We start from the raw sequence: 16,921 nt of genomic DNA on the forward strand, positions 1-16,921 counted from the left end.
CCGTGGTTGGAAGGAAGACCTGCTGATCAAGGTAAGCTGGGCTTCCATTCGGGTTTCCAGGGCGACAGAAGGAGCGTAGACGGAGTTCAGGCATTCCCCCAGCTTTGTTGCCAGGGGAATTGATTGCTGGCGCCTGAGTGTCTGCCTTCCCGAACTACGGCCGAACGCACCGAACCAGGCTTTTACCGACCGCTGGTTCGTTGGCCTTGGCTGACAACAAACCGCCAGATCGCGATCGCGCAATCGCCATTTTTGTGGGTTTTTGAAGTTCGTAATGCTGTTCGTGCCCATGTCTACTGGCCACCCTAGTGTAAAGCAAGCCTGCATTACATGTGACTCATTAAGCTGAATTTAGCCAACTAGACATAATTATAGTTTCCAGAAAATGGCAGGAGATTTTTGGGGTAGTGCCTGGGAAGGGTGTTGTTTGAGAAGAAAGTGATGATGCTTCCAAGAGATTGCCTTCTGCCAGAAGGCAAAAGCAAATCTAGCCTGTTTTAATAGCCTGTATTTCTTGCTTGTCCTGGCGCAAGACAACTGCCTAGCAGGCTATAACATGTGACTGCTGCCATATAAGCTTGTTGAAAAGTATTCTTGTAAATAATGTAAATATATTGTGCCTTTTTGTATTGATTGACCTTCTATGGCCTAATGCCTCAAAAGATTCCCATCTCCAGGTGAATTTCATGTTACTTCCATTTCTAATCTGAAGTGGTATCAGAGATTCAGTTATTTAGCAGTTCATGACTATTAATTAATTGTTTAGGTATGAATATGCAGCCTTTCATTATATTAGCAAATGTCTTATAATGAAGTTGTGAGCAAACAGCTAATTCAAGACAATGTTTGCACCTCACATTTTGGCACCGTGCAATTTATCTTTTCTGATTTTTGCCTGCAGGTGTATAGATTGGATGTGGTCAGATGAGTGAGCTGAAAGACAAGAGCCAAAGTTCTTTTTTATATTAACCTGAGGCTTGTGCCTTGTGGCCTTGAACGCACTGGCCCACTGGACTAAATATTAGTTAAAGATATAGTTGGTTATGGTGTCTGTTTGTGAATGTAATTGTACTTTTAATTTTATTTTGATTGTTGTAAGTCACATTGGGTCCCTTTGGGGAAAAATTAGAGTGTAAATATTCTAATTAACTGAACTAATTCTCTGGAAAAGATACTTTGTCTCTTGGCTGTCTTAATTTAGTTCACCCACAATGCTAGCCTACTGTAAATTTAAAATTACCATATATTATTAAACAAATTCATGATTTAAATAAGCAATCACCTGAAAACTGTAACCTTCAACTTTTAGATGATGTTCAGGTCATGATAAACTGCAGAGCATCAGCAATATAAATCTCAATAGCCAGTGATCCAAAATATCTTTTTGGCTGCTACTCTCCCCGAGGTACAGGATATTTTATGAATCTGAACAATAAATATTATCTGGAATTCTGCTACAAAACGAACACTGAAATTTTGATGAGGTTTAGTTTTCTGTGCAAAAATTGCTACTCGGGGTGGGGGTATGCTTTTATAGTGTGTGAAACCATTCCACTCTTCTATGCAGCTCTTTTCCAGCCTGTTCATAGTCATTGGTTCCTTTAACTGCTACTGCTTAACAGGAAAATTATTTATATCGTTGAGGCAACTGGGCCAATGAAAAATGCATTCCATTAGCAATAATGCAATGAAGAGGAATAGTATCTGCATTCAGGTGTGCTTGACAGCAAAGATATGCTGTTGTTTCATCCCAAACAACTGTTTTTGCTTTTTATGAACTATGTGCAATTTTCCACAACTTAGAAAATACGTCTAGGTGTTTTCACAGTATGAATCCCACAACAGGACAGATTGAAATTATCATTTTATTTGGTCTCTTGAAATCTGAATCCCTAATGCAGTACAATCTGTGGCATGAGAATATCTGATTTCTTTAACATCTTGCCATTTTTGCACATTGATCGTATCAATTTATACTGTGTAAGCCACCTTGGGTCTCAGTGAGACAAGTGGACTATGAATAACACAAAATTAATAAATAATTAAATAAAAATTAAAAGTTGAATGAATTAGTCTTTAATCTAAAGTTTCAAAGGGAATGACGTTATATTTTATTAGACAGTACATGAGGTAACAGTTCTAGACACCCTTTTCTTCCAGAGAGCTTAATGTACTGTTCATTCAAGTTGGTGAGTGCTGAAGTTACATTGCTAATGGGCTTTCAACATCTCCTCTAAATTTACATGCAAAGTCAGCACTCACCAACAATGGATATTCCATATGAATATGGTTTTCTTAAATAGTTAAATATTGGATAGGATAATAATGTGATTAGAGGAATGTCAATGAAACAAGAACAATATAAAGTAATGAGCTTACCTAAATCTCCCCCAAATTTTTGGAATTAATTTGAGCAAGTTGTCCAAATCAGTAGTCCCCATTAGGCAACATAAACTTTCTGCCCTAGTTCCTTGGCAGGTGTAAGTTCTCCACAAAATTCTAGGCTCCTCTGACTCCTCCCTTTACATTTAAATTAGTTGCATCCTGCTGCAAACTGCAGAAGATGACGTGGCTCTTTAAAAGTAAATCAAGACAGTGGCGTGGGGAGGGGAATGTCATTTAGCTCTGCATGTCAGATGGCTGGACTTTATAATAGTTTTATTAAAGATTTCAGGGAAACAGCTGCTATGCAAGTTTGATTGACAAACAGAACTACAGAGGATAGTGAAACAGAAACCAGTAGTGCCACCTGCAATACTAAATGTGCTCCCAAAGCCTATTTTTCAGAGCTTTCTCTTCAGCATGAGTTTTGCAATGTTCACCAGGGGGCAATTCCATTTTTCCAAATGTGATGTTAGCGGCTTAGACACTTAAGATAGTACTCTGTCTCCTTTGGAGAACCCTTCCACCTGGCAAGCCTTCCTGTACACATCAAAGTACAATTTAGCAAAATGGTTAGATAATCTTTCTTGAAGTTTCATCAAATCCAGTCTTGGATCTTAAATGAGATTTTCTTAAAGAGAACGGAAGTGGAATTCAGAATCACATTATGAATATTTTTATATTCTGTGTAGCTTCCAGTACATTGTTGGAACAACTCAGGTTTTGATATAAACAGTCTTAGCGTCATCTGATCACAACCTTTTAAGTAGAACAGGCAATTCAGAGCACTGTAATTTATTTAAATTAAGGCCAATCATGCATGCACATCATACACTGCTTATTGCTTGATGGAATTGTTTTATGAAAAACATGTACAGGCTCAGAGCACACTATGGGGACTGAACATCTTTGAATGTGAGAGAATTGCAGCATATTTTTAATACCTGTTTTATTTACAAATATATGAGCTCAGCATAGTGGAAATCTGCTGCTTTAGCAGGCAGCAAAATTAATAACCCTGCATCAAATTCCTGGGAACCCCCAGCTAAAAACTCAGGATAGCTTACTCTCTGTTTCTCTCAAAATATAAACAGTTTTTGTTTCTTGTTCTCCGTCTCCGAAACTCTGGTGTATGACAAATTCCTAAACCTGGAAATAGAGCCAGTAGTGTAGTGGTTAGCATTTTGAACTACAATATGGGAGATCCAGGTTCAAATTTCCATACTGCCATAAAGCTCTGTAGGTGAATTTGGTTAGTCACAGACTCTCATCCTAATCTACCTCATAGTGTTGTTAGGGGGACAAAGTGGGGAAGGAAGACACATTTTTAGGGGGATGGCATTATTCGGGCTTTTATTTTATTCTGTACATTTTAAAGTGTGATTTATAAGCCACCTTGAGTGAGAAGGAAATGTGGAATATAAATATTTTAATACATAAATAAATAAGCTCCTGTCCTTAGCTCCTTGGATAATGGGTAGGGGAAATCCACCAGATATATTAAGGATTATCCAAGTTCTTTTCAAACATGCTATTGAGTTTGTCAGGCAAAATACTGGGAAATTGTACTTACATCAATATGTCTAATTATTAACATGGCCCCATCTGTGGATACTTAAATCTGGAGACTGAGGCCCTGAACAGATGAAACACATCTTTCTGTAAACCTGAAAAAAGGTGTAGGTTTGTGGAAAAACCTAAAAAAAAAAACATGATGAGGGTAGAAATATGCCAATGAATAGAAGCAGCACTTGTAGCTTTAAGAAATGAATGCCCTTGCAGTGGCTGTTGTGGCTGTTGCTAGACAACAGTATATGTAAAAACTCTTTACAGTACTACTGGACCCAAATCTTGCTCTTTTACTACAAACCAACACAGCTACCCACCTGAAACTATCTTGATGAGAGAAGATAGTTTCAGGCAGCTTCCAGAAAGAGGAGGAGAAGGAAAGAGGGAATAGCAGATACAAGGGAAAATGAGGTACCCCTACAAGTTCTTGCTGGTTCCCCACTGCATAGCTGGGCCAGGGCCATATTATCCCATGGCTTTCAAGTATTTCGGGGCCCCTCTGGCACTTCAATCTTTCACCTCCACTACAGTTGACAGCCTGACCCTGGTACAGTAGGTACTAGACTGCAGTACATAGCCCTATATCCATTTTGAGGGTCAGCCTTATGAATAATATGGCCCTGAGCTGGACTCAGCCTAGATTTGCCAGTTCTCCAGTTGGGGCAGGGGATCTCCCACTCCTAGCCTCTGCTCCCAGCCACCACTCAGTTGGCCAGCAAGAGGGAAAAGTGCAAGAAATGGACCTTGGAGGCAAAATACCTCTCCAGCAAGCCCGCAGCAGGAGCACTCTTGAAAGATTGCAATGACATCACTTCCAGGAGTGATGTCATCAGGCTGGCTGTGGGAATGCTTCCTGTTTGGGCCTGCTGTGAAGTGTGGGAGTGCTCTTGGAGCAACATGATGATGTCATTCCCAGGGATTGACATAATCATGTTGCTCCAGGAGTAGGCCTAGGAGAACCGTTCCCACACCTTTCCCCTCACTGGCCAGGTAAGTGGTGGTGGGGGTAGGAGGGTGAAAGCAGGGGATCCCCCACCCCCACTGGGAGAATGGGATCCCTATATGCTTAGTATATTATGAGGTCAGCATAAGAGTTCAAAGACAACGATGAGTTCACACAACGTTGGGTGGCCATACTGAATAAATGTTCCTTCGACCTAATGTTGTTACTGATTAGGATGTCTAATACGGAGGCAGATAGGATCACAGTAGAAATTACCAGGTTGGAGGAACAGTTAAAAGGGAAATTGACAACGGAGGAATTCGAAGCCAATAAGGCGGAGCTGGACCGCACAATTAAGGAAAGCAAAGAAAAGCTGAAAGAAATAAAATTGAGGAAGTTTGAGAGGGATAGGAGAGATTACACATCGGGTAGAATTTATACATGGAAAGAAGATTTTAATGCTAGACCACGTAAAAGGGTCTCCTGGGCGAGGAACCTTCAGACTGGGTCGGACTTTGAAACAACAGAGCCCTCGGAAACGGACACCTCCGGTGACGAGGGAACTAGTACTAAAAGTTTGCGGAGCCGTAATGTCTCCTACCCCTTTAGGGGCAACCGGAATAACAACAATTTTTTAGGGAAAGGTCCACCACGCTCGAGGAGACCATACAAACCGAGGACTTAGTGTTCAATCTGTCCTCGAGACAACTTACCCCAATGGAGAGAAATGTACTCAATAAGGGCTTCGGTTTTGTGCCTACACCCAGTTACAAACCTTTTGACACTAGATTAGATGTGTATAAATTGCTCAGACTTATAAAATTAAAAAAGTTTTTTGGTAACTCCACTAACTTAGTTCCAGACATTAACATTAGACAGAAATCCACGTTTTGTCCTTCTATTTCGGATCCTTCAATAGATTGTTTTGAGAGGGTGGTACTTAGAGATATTGAATATTTGGAAAGACAAAGGAGAGCACACAGATATAACTTAGACCGAGGTGAGTGGGAGGCACTTAATTCTTTGAAAAGAGATCCTAATATTATCATTAAATCGGCCGATAAGGGCGGGGGCATAGTGATACAAGATACCACTCACTACCTCCAGGAGGTGACCAGACAGCTTTCAGTTACCTCCGACTATAAGAAAATCGGGAGGGACCCACTGTCCCAGATCCAAAGAGTTATCAGGATTGTCTTAGATGAGGGCCTGATATATAACGAAATTGACAACAAAACCCATGAGGGATTGCAGAATAAGTGTCCCCGCACCCCAGTGTTTTATCTGCTCCCAAAAATACATAAAGAGGGTAGACCTCCACCCAGAAGGCCAATCATTTCGGGCAGTAACTCGGTACTTGAACCCCTTTCTATCTATTTAGATTATTTTCTGCAGCCACTTGTGGGTCGCACGGAAGCATACTTACGGGACACTATGCAGCTCATTGCTTCCGTGGAGAGTTTAGTGCTCCCTAACTCTGCTTATTTAATGACACTTGATGTCGTGTCTCTATATACCTTGATTCCCCATGAGGGGGCGAGGACAGTGGTGGAAACAGCTCTACTTACTAGAGCATCGCAGAGCCCGTCCACTCCATTTCTGCTTAATATCTTAGATGTAATATTGGAGCGTAATTATTTTAAGCTTAATGGTGATTTCTATTATCAAATTAAAGGTGTGGCGATGGGGTGTGCAGCTGCCCCCTCCATCGCCAACCTCTTTATGGCCCAATTAGAGACGGATTACATTCTAAACGGAGAGCACAACCCCTACAGAGAGTCCATTGTATATTATCGTCGATACATAGACGATGCCATTGCCCTGATTAAAACACGGGAGGCTGCAGAACAATTTGGACATTGGATAAACACCAGCCCGGATATGAAATTCACGTGGCAAGGAAGTAGTGAATGTATTAATTACTTGGATGTTACCATTTACAAATCTAGTGACAGTAAATTGGGAGTACAGCCCTTTAAAAAGAGCACGGATAGATGCTCGTACCTCCATTTTTCCTCCTTTCATCCACAACGCCTGAGATACAACATTCCTGTGGGCCAATTCTTGCGGCTCAAACGCAATTCTTCACATGAAAGGGACTTCAGGGTTAACTGTACCAAACTAGGAAAGGCTTTTTCTAGCAGAGGATATCCCCGGTCAGCTATCGTTCTGGCCGAAAATAGGGCTGCTGTTACGCCACGAGAGGATCTGCTGGCCCCCAAAGCCCATAGTGATAATAATCGTTTGAAATGGGCTTTGGATTACACCCCCCTGGCTACCCCTATATGTCGAATTATTCGGAAACACTGGCATCTAATTGATAACATCCCAGGGTGTGAGGGCAGCCCCGCCATCGGACTCCGTAAAACCAGATCCCTTAAAGACATATTAACCCGGTCTGAATTTATTTGCGAGACCTCCGCCCAAAGTCATACTAGATCAGCTCCCAGAGGCCATTTCCGATGTGGGGACTGCAATGTATGTCCCTACATGGTTAAATTTGTGGACATGTTTCCGGATAGACGAGAAATACCATGGGGCTTTACTACATGTAAATCCTCTCATGTAGTATATGTTATTCAATGCAGCTGCTCCCTATACTATGTGGGCAATACCATACGTCCCTTCAGGACTAGAATCCAGGAACATGTTTCCAGAATAAGAAATAAAGTCAAAGAGGCGCTGTTGGTTTCACACTATTGGGATTGTCATCATACCCTGGGTGACCTTAAAATCACGGTGGTAGATTCGATTCAGGAACCATTCTCTGAAGATAGCCACAGGAGGTTGCTGCAGCTAGAGACAAGGTGGATTTTTAAGCTTCAAAGTCTCGCCCCCACTGGGCTTAACAATGAAATAGACTATTCATGTTTTTTGGGTTAAAAATACAGTTTGTTCTTCCATCTCTCCCCCTTGTGTTGTTGATGTGTAATTGTTATACTGATATATCATTTTTGTAACTATAAAAAGTTGTGTTGTACTTTAAGGGTTCGTTGCGATGCATGTAATAGGATTAATTGACTTGTTGGAGTCTATGTATTTAAGAACGCCCTTTCCTGTATGTTTCATGTCCACGTCATTTGATATATGTTCGTTATGGATTGATAAAAAGGAGCATTGATGGCAGTCACTTTAGAGCAACTAGTAAAATGGTGATTTGTGAGTATATGTTGTATATATGTATTGAATAATGATGGTTGTAACAGGGGTTGTATATATTTATTATATATTTATACAGATGCATTTTTGTTACAGTCCAGCTTTAATTGTGCCCAGAAGAAGTGTGATATACACGAAACGGGAATTGTATAGGATGCCTGCATAATCCCATCGGCACATCCTTGGATATTACTGCAACTTGGACTGGACTGTAGTCACCTCTTCTCTTAGCTCTGTGACTTTTATGAGTGAGCCCATTGTGGCGTTTACTACAGTTTTGCTGGATATAAGTGTTTACCATAACGACTTGGACATAGGAAAAGGATTTTGATTAATTGTATTTATTGAATTTGTATATTTATTAAGACACCTTTTGCACTTTGCACTTACCTAAAAAAGAATATTATACAATCTATTTGCTGGCTAACGGCTTATTCCCGGACTTGTTGTTTCTAACCACTCAGTTGGCCAGCAAGAGGGAAAAGTGCAAGAAATGGACCTTGGAGGCAAAATACCTCTCCAGCAAGCCCGCAGCAGGAGCACTCTTGAAAGATTGCAATGACATCACTTCCAGGAGTGATGTCATCAGGCTGGCTGTGGGAATGATTCCTGTTTGGGCCTGCTGTGAAGTGTGGGAGTGCTCTTGGAGCAACATGATGATGTCATTCCCAGGGATTGACATAATCATGTTGCTCCAGGAGTAGGCCTAGGAGAACCGTTCCCACACCTTTCCCCTCACTGGCCAGGTAAGTGGTGGTGGGGGTAGGAGGGTGAAAGCAGGGGATCCCCCACCCCCACTGGGAGAATGGGATCCCTATATGCTTAGTATATTATGAGGCCAGCATAAGAGTTATTTTGGTATTTTTATACTACTTTTTTCCAGCTTGGTTCAAACTAAAGTTTCTCCACATGAACCCCTACATGAAAAGATTATGTGCAAACTAACCCTCTTCTGCAGAACTAGGAATGGTATATGAATCCTGTCTTCTATTGCTTCTGGCCACCCTAAAAAGAACGGCATCAGAAACTTCCTGCGTAAGTGATAAATATGTTTTGCACATGCTTTTCACTCATGGCTGGCATGCATTATGTGGTTTTTAGAATGCTTTCTTTCTGTGTTAGTTGAATTCACGACACTCACTACATCCAGGCATCCCCATACTGATAACACAGTGTGGGGGCATACTTGATGACCAATTAGTAAATAAAACTGCCACAATTCCAGATCATGATCAAGCACTGGGTTTTCTCTGGCAGTGTGTTCATACAGTTCTGATTTAGATATGTGAATATTGTGCATTCAGTCCCCATGTGTCACATGGTCCCCATGTGTTGATTCCTCACCATTTCCAACTGGGTATCCTGTTTGTTCAATAAGAGATCCTCAGTGATGAAGAGCAGCATTACAACATCATGAAATGTTTTGTACCCTAATCCTGTAACCATAAATACTCAAATGATTTGGGACAGGTCCTATTTGTTTTATAATATTTACTTAACTAGGGTGCCAGTGTTGAATTCACCAGATATATTGATCTTTAATAATAATTAATCAGCAACATAAACTGTAAAAATTAAATTACATCCTGAACTGTGCTGGGCTTTGAGAAAACATGATGGGATTGTGCATATAGCTATGCTGTAATGCTGATACCCTGATCTTAACAATATCATGTAAAACGGCAGTTTAGCAACAGTGAAAATAGCAGTACCTGTGAAGGGGTAGCACAGCACCATCTTGTGTACGAAGAGGAGAAAAGAACATTTGATTTAATGTTCAACTTGGCTTACTTTGTTCCAGACCATATATATATTCTCTCTCTCTCTCTCTCTCTCTCTCTCTCTCTCTCTCTCTAGATAATATATAATAGATAAATATTGTGTGTGTAAGAGAGAGAGCAAGAGAGAGAGAAATACACACACACACACACACTATGGCTGAGAGGGATCCTTTAGTAAAAGGACAGGGACTATAGACTATACTACTGGGTACTGTCTGCTGATATAGATATGCTCCTCTTGGGTAGTCTCCATGTCGTTTAATATGTCATGTCAAATTACTTAAGTTTTATTTCAGCAATGTTTCATCTCTGCATTTAGAATTATGCTTGTTTTCAAATCTCTACAATCCATAGGGTATTGTATTGTTTACTGAATGTCTCAGCCACTTAACATATTGACTTACACTGTGTAATTTGACTTAAGTCTCAGTGAGAAAGGCAGATTATAAATAAATAAATAAAGAAATGCACATAAATACACAGACAGTGCAATCCTAAACATGTATACTCAGAAGTAAATCCCACTGGGTTCAATATGAAACTTACTTCCTAGGAAGCATGCTCAGGATTGCAGCCTTGGTCACCTACCTTTCCTCTTACTCCCATGTTCCCTGTATCCCCACATGTTATTTGGGATATGTGGATGGGGACTGCTTGTATGTCACTTTCCAAGAGTAACTTAGTTTTCTCTGAATCTCTTAGTATAGCCTGTAGCACATTGATACAATACATGAACCATTGCATCTCCACAAACAGACAAGGATTACTGTAGAAGTCTGGGGTCAGAATTAAAGTGAAATTATGCCACCTTGTAACAATTTTCTATAGATCAAAATGAGGGTTCTGGGCAATGATAGCAAGATGGAATAACATTTAGAAGGATATAGAAGCTTTGGCGCTTATTGCAATCTTGGCTCCATGAATAAGGCCTCTCTGATATCTCTCAAAATTCACATGACTTATCAGATGCTGAAGAGATCTCTAGCAGAGCTCCTTTCTTGCCATGAAGGCTATTGTTTTTCTGAAGCCTTAGGTGCTCCTGAACATATGTAATACATCCTGGGAAGCTAGGTGCCATAGGATCTAGAACATTGAAAGCCTCCAGCTTCCCCAGTGTACAGCATGTGCATGGAGGCATAAAAGGACAATCTTTTGGCATTTACACTATTAATTTAAGGTCTCCTGGCCACATCCTCAACTTCACAGAATGAAGATTACATGCTTCTTTGAGCCACTGGTGTTTCCTGAGAATGTGTAGTGCATCTGGGAAAATGGGCCAACATGGGAATTACAGATCCCATGGCTGCATTGATGAATAGCTACATTATTTCAGAGGAAGTTGTTAGAGATTTTAGCATGGGAGCAAGACTTGCAACTCTTAGATATACTCAAGATTAAATTTCATGGGGGTAGGTGTGTTGCAGAGTACAAAAGTCCAGTGACACCTTAAAGATTAATAACATATATTACAGCATAAGATTTCATGAGACAGACATCACACCACCAGAGGCTGTAACACATATGATGAAGGGAGCTCTGAAAAGTTTATGCTGTAATAAATTTTGTTAGTCTTTAAGGTACTACCCCCTAGACTTATTTATTTATTTTATTTATTTATTTCACATTTCTATTCCGCCCTCCCTGCGAGCGGGCTTCTGTTTGATCAAGATGAAAACAACACAATGTTCCTTAAATTCTCCCAACAGTAAACCTATGAAATACATATTTGGTTCAAAGTGGAGGTTAGTTTCTTATTTGGAAGGTGTAATCGGTGAAGCAGTTTTAAAATGAAAGGATTTAGGACCAGGACCCCACTAGTTGTGGGGTGCTCACATATAAAGCAATGTAGGTGGCTCTTGTGTAAGTGGTTCTATAATCCTACCTTTGTGCCTTACTTTACCTTCTTCATTGCTTTCAATGAAGAAAGTATGTAATTCTTTTCTTTGGGGTGTATAATCCCCAAAGAAAGGGATTATACACTGCAAGTTTTCACAAACCAGTTCTGTTTTCTTCCTCCTTCATAAAGAATGAGTCACTATGTACATGGTAGATTATAAGGGGCACATGTCTGACCTATTTCACCTTCAGCTTCAATGAGATTACAACTGAGAAAATACAATGATTCTTACCCTGCACGATTCCAGTCATGGAGTTAACAGAAGAAACATTGGAACTTTTCCCATTGTTAATAATTACACTGATAATCTTAACGAATTGTTTCAATGTTCCATAAAAGAGATATTAAGTTCAAATGTACAAAAGGCAACATATACTAAATATCTTTCTCTTTTGTCCAAACTTACATCAGGCCACCCCGTCCAATACCACTAGGATCAGCTAGTTATCTGACAGGGGGAGCTTTGACTCTCAAAACTCATACCCTGGAAATCTAGTTGGTCTCTAAGGTGCAACTAGACTCAGTTTTTTCTCTTCTACTGTAGACCAACACAGCTTCACACCTGAACCTAGGATAACCTTGGCTTTCTGTGAGGACAGTACATGAGAGTACAATACCTGGAGCCCTTGTCTCCTTTCCTCTTGCCTTTCCTTTGTTCAGGTTCCTCTCAGACTGACTTAGACCCTCCTCCCCAGAACTCTGCGCTGCATTCAGAGCACTCCTCTCTCCAGTCTCACCTGCATTAGGCAACTAGAAACTCAGTCTGAATGATGTTTGCTTTGGCTTGGATTATTTATATACAAGATGCTGGCTCCATTCAAAACCACACAACTAGAAAAACTGCTTATAGTGCAACTGACAATCAGCTACACTCCACCCAAGAGTCCTAACTTTGCCTGGCTACAGTTTCTTGCACACTGCCTAGCTCAATGTCTGTAAAAGCAAAAATGAATCAACTTTCTGGAGAGGATGGTGCCCTTTCTGTACATTTAAAACTGAACAAGCCTTGTAAATGATGTTGTGACGGACTACACTTTTTAACAGCCTGGAAGTGCTGTACAAACAGATGAAGGATTGTTAAGGGTTAATTCCTCACAGACATAGAGATCTTAGAGTGACAGGCAACTCCAAGGAATCTGATTGGGTAGCATGAGCTGGATAGAGGAGGGTCTGTTTTCAGCCCTAGCTGAGAGGAATGGAGTGTGAAGAGTTGGGAGAGGGAGTCCTAATTGAGAGCAGTACAGGAGAACTGGGGGAAATTTGGCAAGGAAGTTTGGGAGTCAGTACAGACTCCCATTCAGGCCAAAGAAAGGGATAGATTTTCTAAGAAGAAGAGACTTTCTCTGCTCAGTTAAACAGTAAGGTAGCTCTGGAGAGGGGTGTGGTTGGAAACTGCCTGTGGAAACCTTAAGATTCTGTTTAAAAAGCTGAAGGAAAGCACTGGGGTTTGAAGAGAAGAAGTTTGGGGTACCAGCATTCTTGAACCCCAAAAGACAGAAAATACTAAAAAAGAGTGTATCAGAGTGTTTGTGGAAAACACAGGAGCAAAAGTCTCTAAACATAAGAATTTAAATATCTGTGAAGAGCATAAGAACTAGTCTGTGCATGTACTGATTTTTTCTCAAAGAATTCTGTGTCTAATTACCTCAGACATTTTCAACCCCTGGCTTCACCTGACCTTTCCCCTCTAAAATAAATAGAATAGTTAGTTATTTTGGAACTTTAAAAACACTTCTGGTGCCATTTATGCTGTTTAAGGACAAAGAAAAGGGAGAGAAGAGAAGGGAACATCCATTTTGGAGAGACAGAACTCCAAGTAGAACATAAAGCAATATTAAGCTAAAACTGAGTGCAAACCCATGCTGGCAAAGAGTCCAGTAGTAGTTGTTGTGGGTTTTCCCACCCACAACAACCATCGTTCTCCGGCCGTGAAAGCCTTCGACAATACAGTCCAGTAGTAACTGATTTCATTATCAGAAGCAACTGATTTGGATCTACTCCCCCCTCCCCTCACCACCTATATATCTGGCCAGTTTCTTCATACCCTCCACTCATCTGACGAAGAGAACTGTGGCTTTTGAAAGCTTATGCCGCAGTAAAGTTGGTTAGTCTTAAAGATGCTACTGGACTCTTTGCCATTTTGCTACTACAGACTAACACGGCTAACTCCTCTGCTGGACAGAGGAGGGTCTGTTTTCAGACTTAGCTGAGAGGAATGGAGTGTGAAGAGGGAGTCCTAACTGAGGGCAGTACAGGAGAACTGGGGGAAAGTTGGCAAGGAAGTTTGGGAGTCAGTACAGACTCCCATTCAGGCCATGCTGGGTTACAATTGCCTTGGTCCACTCCATTGACTTTGCATACCTGATGATATAGGTAAGGTTCTAGTCTGCTATTCACAAATCTGTGTAGGTAACTGAATAGTAATAAAAATATTTTTATTTGACTTGTTTGTTAACTGTGCAATTCCTATGTGTAAAGGCTTAGGAAGCAATCATTTAGGCATTCTGAGAAAACCTCTTCAGCTTCTTCTTACATCATTGGCTTAAATGAACAGTTAATCTTCATGACCTTTACATGTATGAGTTACTGGATTCTCTTCCTCATTCTTTAAGAGATTCCTAGGAGTGATTTAAATTCACAGCTGCACAGTGATGTAAATTGCACCATGATAGGAGCTGAGTGTCATCTGCGTATTGGTGACACCCCAGCCCAAACCTCTGGATGACCTCACCCAGTGGTTTCATAGAGATTAAAGAATGTGGGAGATAAGATGGAACACTGTCTCAATTCGCCAAAAGCCCATGGAGACAAGCAGCATTCAACCAGCACCAATTTCCAGACTTGGTTTCAGGTTTTGGACTGTCCTGGGCAAACAGTTCCCAGCCCCTCCCCCCCACTAGGCACCTTTATGCCTCCCTTTCCACCCCCAACTAGCAGGTTTCCACCTGTCTTCTCTCAACCATCTCACCACCACACTCAGTTGCCCACACCCCCTTTCCTCAACAGCACTGGCTGGAGCATGCAGATGGGAGCACTGCCGTCATGGATACCAGGAGTACCATCACTGTATATCACCTACATGTCCTTCCCCAATGATGCTGGGCAGCTGGGGCCACAGGTGGTGGAGCACTTCAAGCAAACAGATGGGAAAAGATAGACAGGCCGGGCGGGGAGGGGGGTCAGTGACAGTGAGCTTCTGCCTTGGGTCCTGACACCTGCTCCATCTCAGGGAATGCTGATACTGAACCTGCCACTGTCTAAGGCTTACGTGGAGTTAGAACCAAACCCACTGCAAAAAATATGAGAGTGATGGTGGAGAGTGCTAGTAACCATAGAAGCCTTGTCTGTAAGGCCGGGTTGCCCCTGCAGTAGAATCCATTAAATGTATTTCCCAGTGCTTCCTGATTCAACCCATTTAAATATTTGCAACTACATTTCTCATACTTCACAGAGTAGCCACACCTTTTATAATTGATCTTTTCAGTTGCATTGGCTCCCTCTCTGCATTTCTTTATTGCTGGTTTTGGTATTTGGGTGGCAGTCCTGTGACAGTGTTAGGCACTGACAGTCCAACTGGAAGGAAACATGGCTGAGATGGAAGTGATGTGGTATAGACAATGATGGGGTATGAGCTTTACCACCACTGACACCTATAAAGGAACTCAGAGGAACTAGGCTGGGGAGAGGGAGGCATGGCTATGGCTGAACACCCAGGATGCTGTAGCCTACAGCAGGGAGAAGATGGCTCAGATCCTTGGAGAGAGAATGATGCCTCACAGTGGAAACAAAATCTCTGAGTTTTGATAGAGGTACCAGTTAGCTGCCAAACCCATCTATGGAGCAGAGGGTGACTGGCAAACACCTCCTATTGCCAGACAAACCATATACTAAGATGCACCATTTATTTATTTTATTTATTATTTATTTTATTTAAAAAGTTTATATGCTGCCTCTTTAGAACCTGAAGTGGATCACAAGCTTTTAAAAGAAACAATTAAAACAACAACTATAAACTAACTGAAACAAGCCATAACAACATTTATTTACTTGTTTATTTAGAACATTTATTATCCTCCTTTCTTCCAATGGTGCTCAAGGTGGTTTAAGCTGTAAAATACCAAAAAACAGCAGTTAGAAACAGATTTAAAACACAGTTAAAATGCAATTAAAAAGCTTTCCTAAATAAAACAATCTTCAGCTGCCTCCTGAAGCTGAGATTGTTCCACAATCATGGGACTGCCACTGAAAAGGCCCTCTCCTATGTATTTACCAATCAAGCTTCTTTGCCTCATGACTAGACATGGGCACGAACCGCATCACGAACTTCAAAACCCCATGAAGTTGGCAATCGCACGATCGCGAACCGGCGGTTCGTGATTTTCCTCGGCCAACGAACCAACATTCAGAAGAAGCCTGGTTCAGTGTGTTTGGCCGTGGTTTGGGAAGCCAGACAGTCAGGCGCCATCAATCAATTCCCCTGGAAATGGAGCTGGGAGAATGCCTGAACTCTGTCTGCGCTCCTTCTGTCACCCTGGAAACCCAAATGGAAGCCCAGCTTACCTTGATCGGCAGGTCTTCCTACCAACCACGGAGCTGCAAAGTGGTTACAAGTTGGGAGAAGACACCCGGTGAAGGGAGGGGGGAGGGGTGTTCTGTAGCCACGGGCACTCCAATCTCATCCCTGCAAACCCTGATAGGCAGCTCTGACGGCCAAACACAGACCTCCTGCGTTGCTCTATGGGACCGCAGCTTATAAAAAGCACTGCGCTCCCAGTTCTGGTTTCACTTTCAGCGAGCAGTGGAGTGGGACAGAGCTCTTGCTTGCTACTTGCTAGCCTTTGGGAAGAGACAGAGAGAGGATAATTGAGCTTGGATTTTTGGGATAGGCATCTATCTCCTCTGGTTCCAGGGTTGCTGCCTGGCTCTGGGGCCAAGCTCAGTGGGCACCTCGGCTGAGGGCTCACATTAGTGCCTAATCTGTTCAGGTCTGTGGGAGTGGTGGGCTAGGCAGGAAGGTGTGGTGCTGCCAGCTGATGCTGCTTTTGGCCATGAGGAACAGCTCTGCTGCTGTTGCTGATGTTAGAGTGGCAACACACGGTATCCCCTCTTCCATGGCACCTGGTGTCCCCTCTGAGCAGGGGGGAATGTTTCCCTCCCACCCTTTCTGTGAGGGCAAGAAGGTGGGTACTG

At 41.9% G+C, this 16,921-nt stretch overlaps 1 protein-coding gene across 4 annotated transcripts in view; it reads right to left on the minus strand.

The window, feature by feature from the left end:
* The window catches only part of SLC5A9 (solute carrier family 5 member 9), a 105,093-nt gene extending 92,655 nt beyond the window's left edge, over positions 1-12,438 (minus strand). For 3 of the 4 annotated variants that reach the window (XM_054979162.1, XM_054979163.1, XM_054979160.1), the window contains exon 1: positions 12,349-12,438. The gene's annotated coding sequence lies outside the window, so the exon portion shown is untranslated. Of the gene's footprint in view, positions 1-2,379; positions 2,440-12,348 lie in introns of those variants that run through there. The other variant, XM_054979161.1, reaches the window with a different exon arrangement.
* Between the last annotated feature and the right edge of the window lie 4,483 nt (positions 12,439-16,921).

This window comes from Eublepharis macularius, chromosome 5 (assembly GCF_028583425.1).
Source record: "Eublepharis macularius isolate TG4126 chromosome 5, MPM_Emac_v1.0, whole genome shotgun sequence".
In the NCBI taxonomy this organism is placed as follows: Eukaryota; Metazoa; Chordata; class Lepidosauria; order Squamata; family Eublepharidae; genus Eublepharis; species Eublepharis macularius.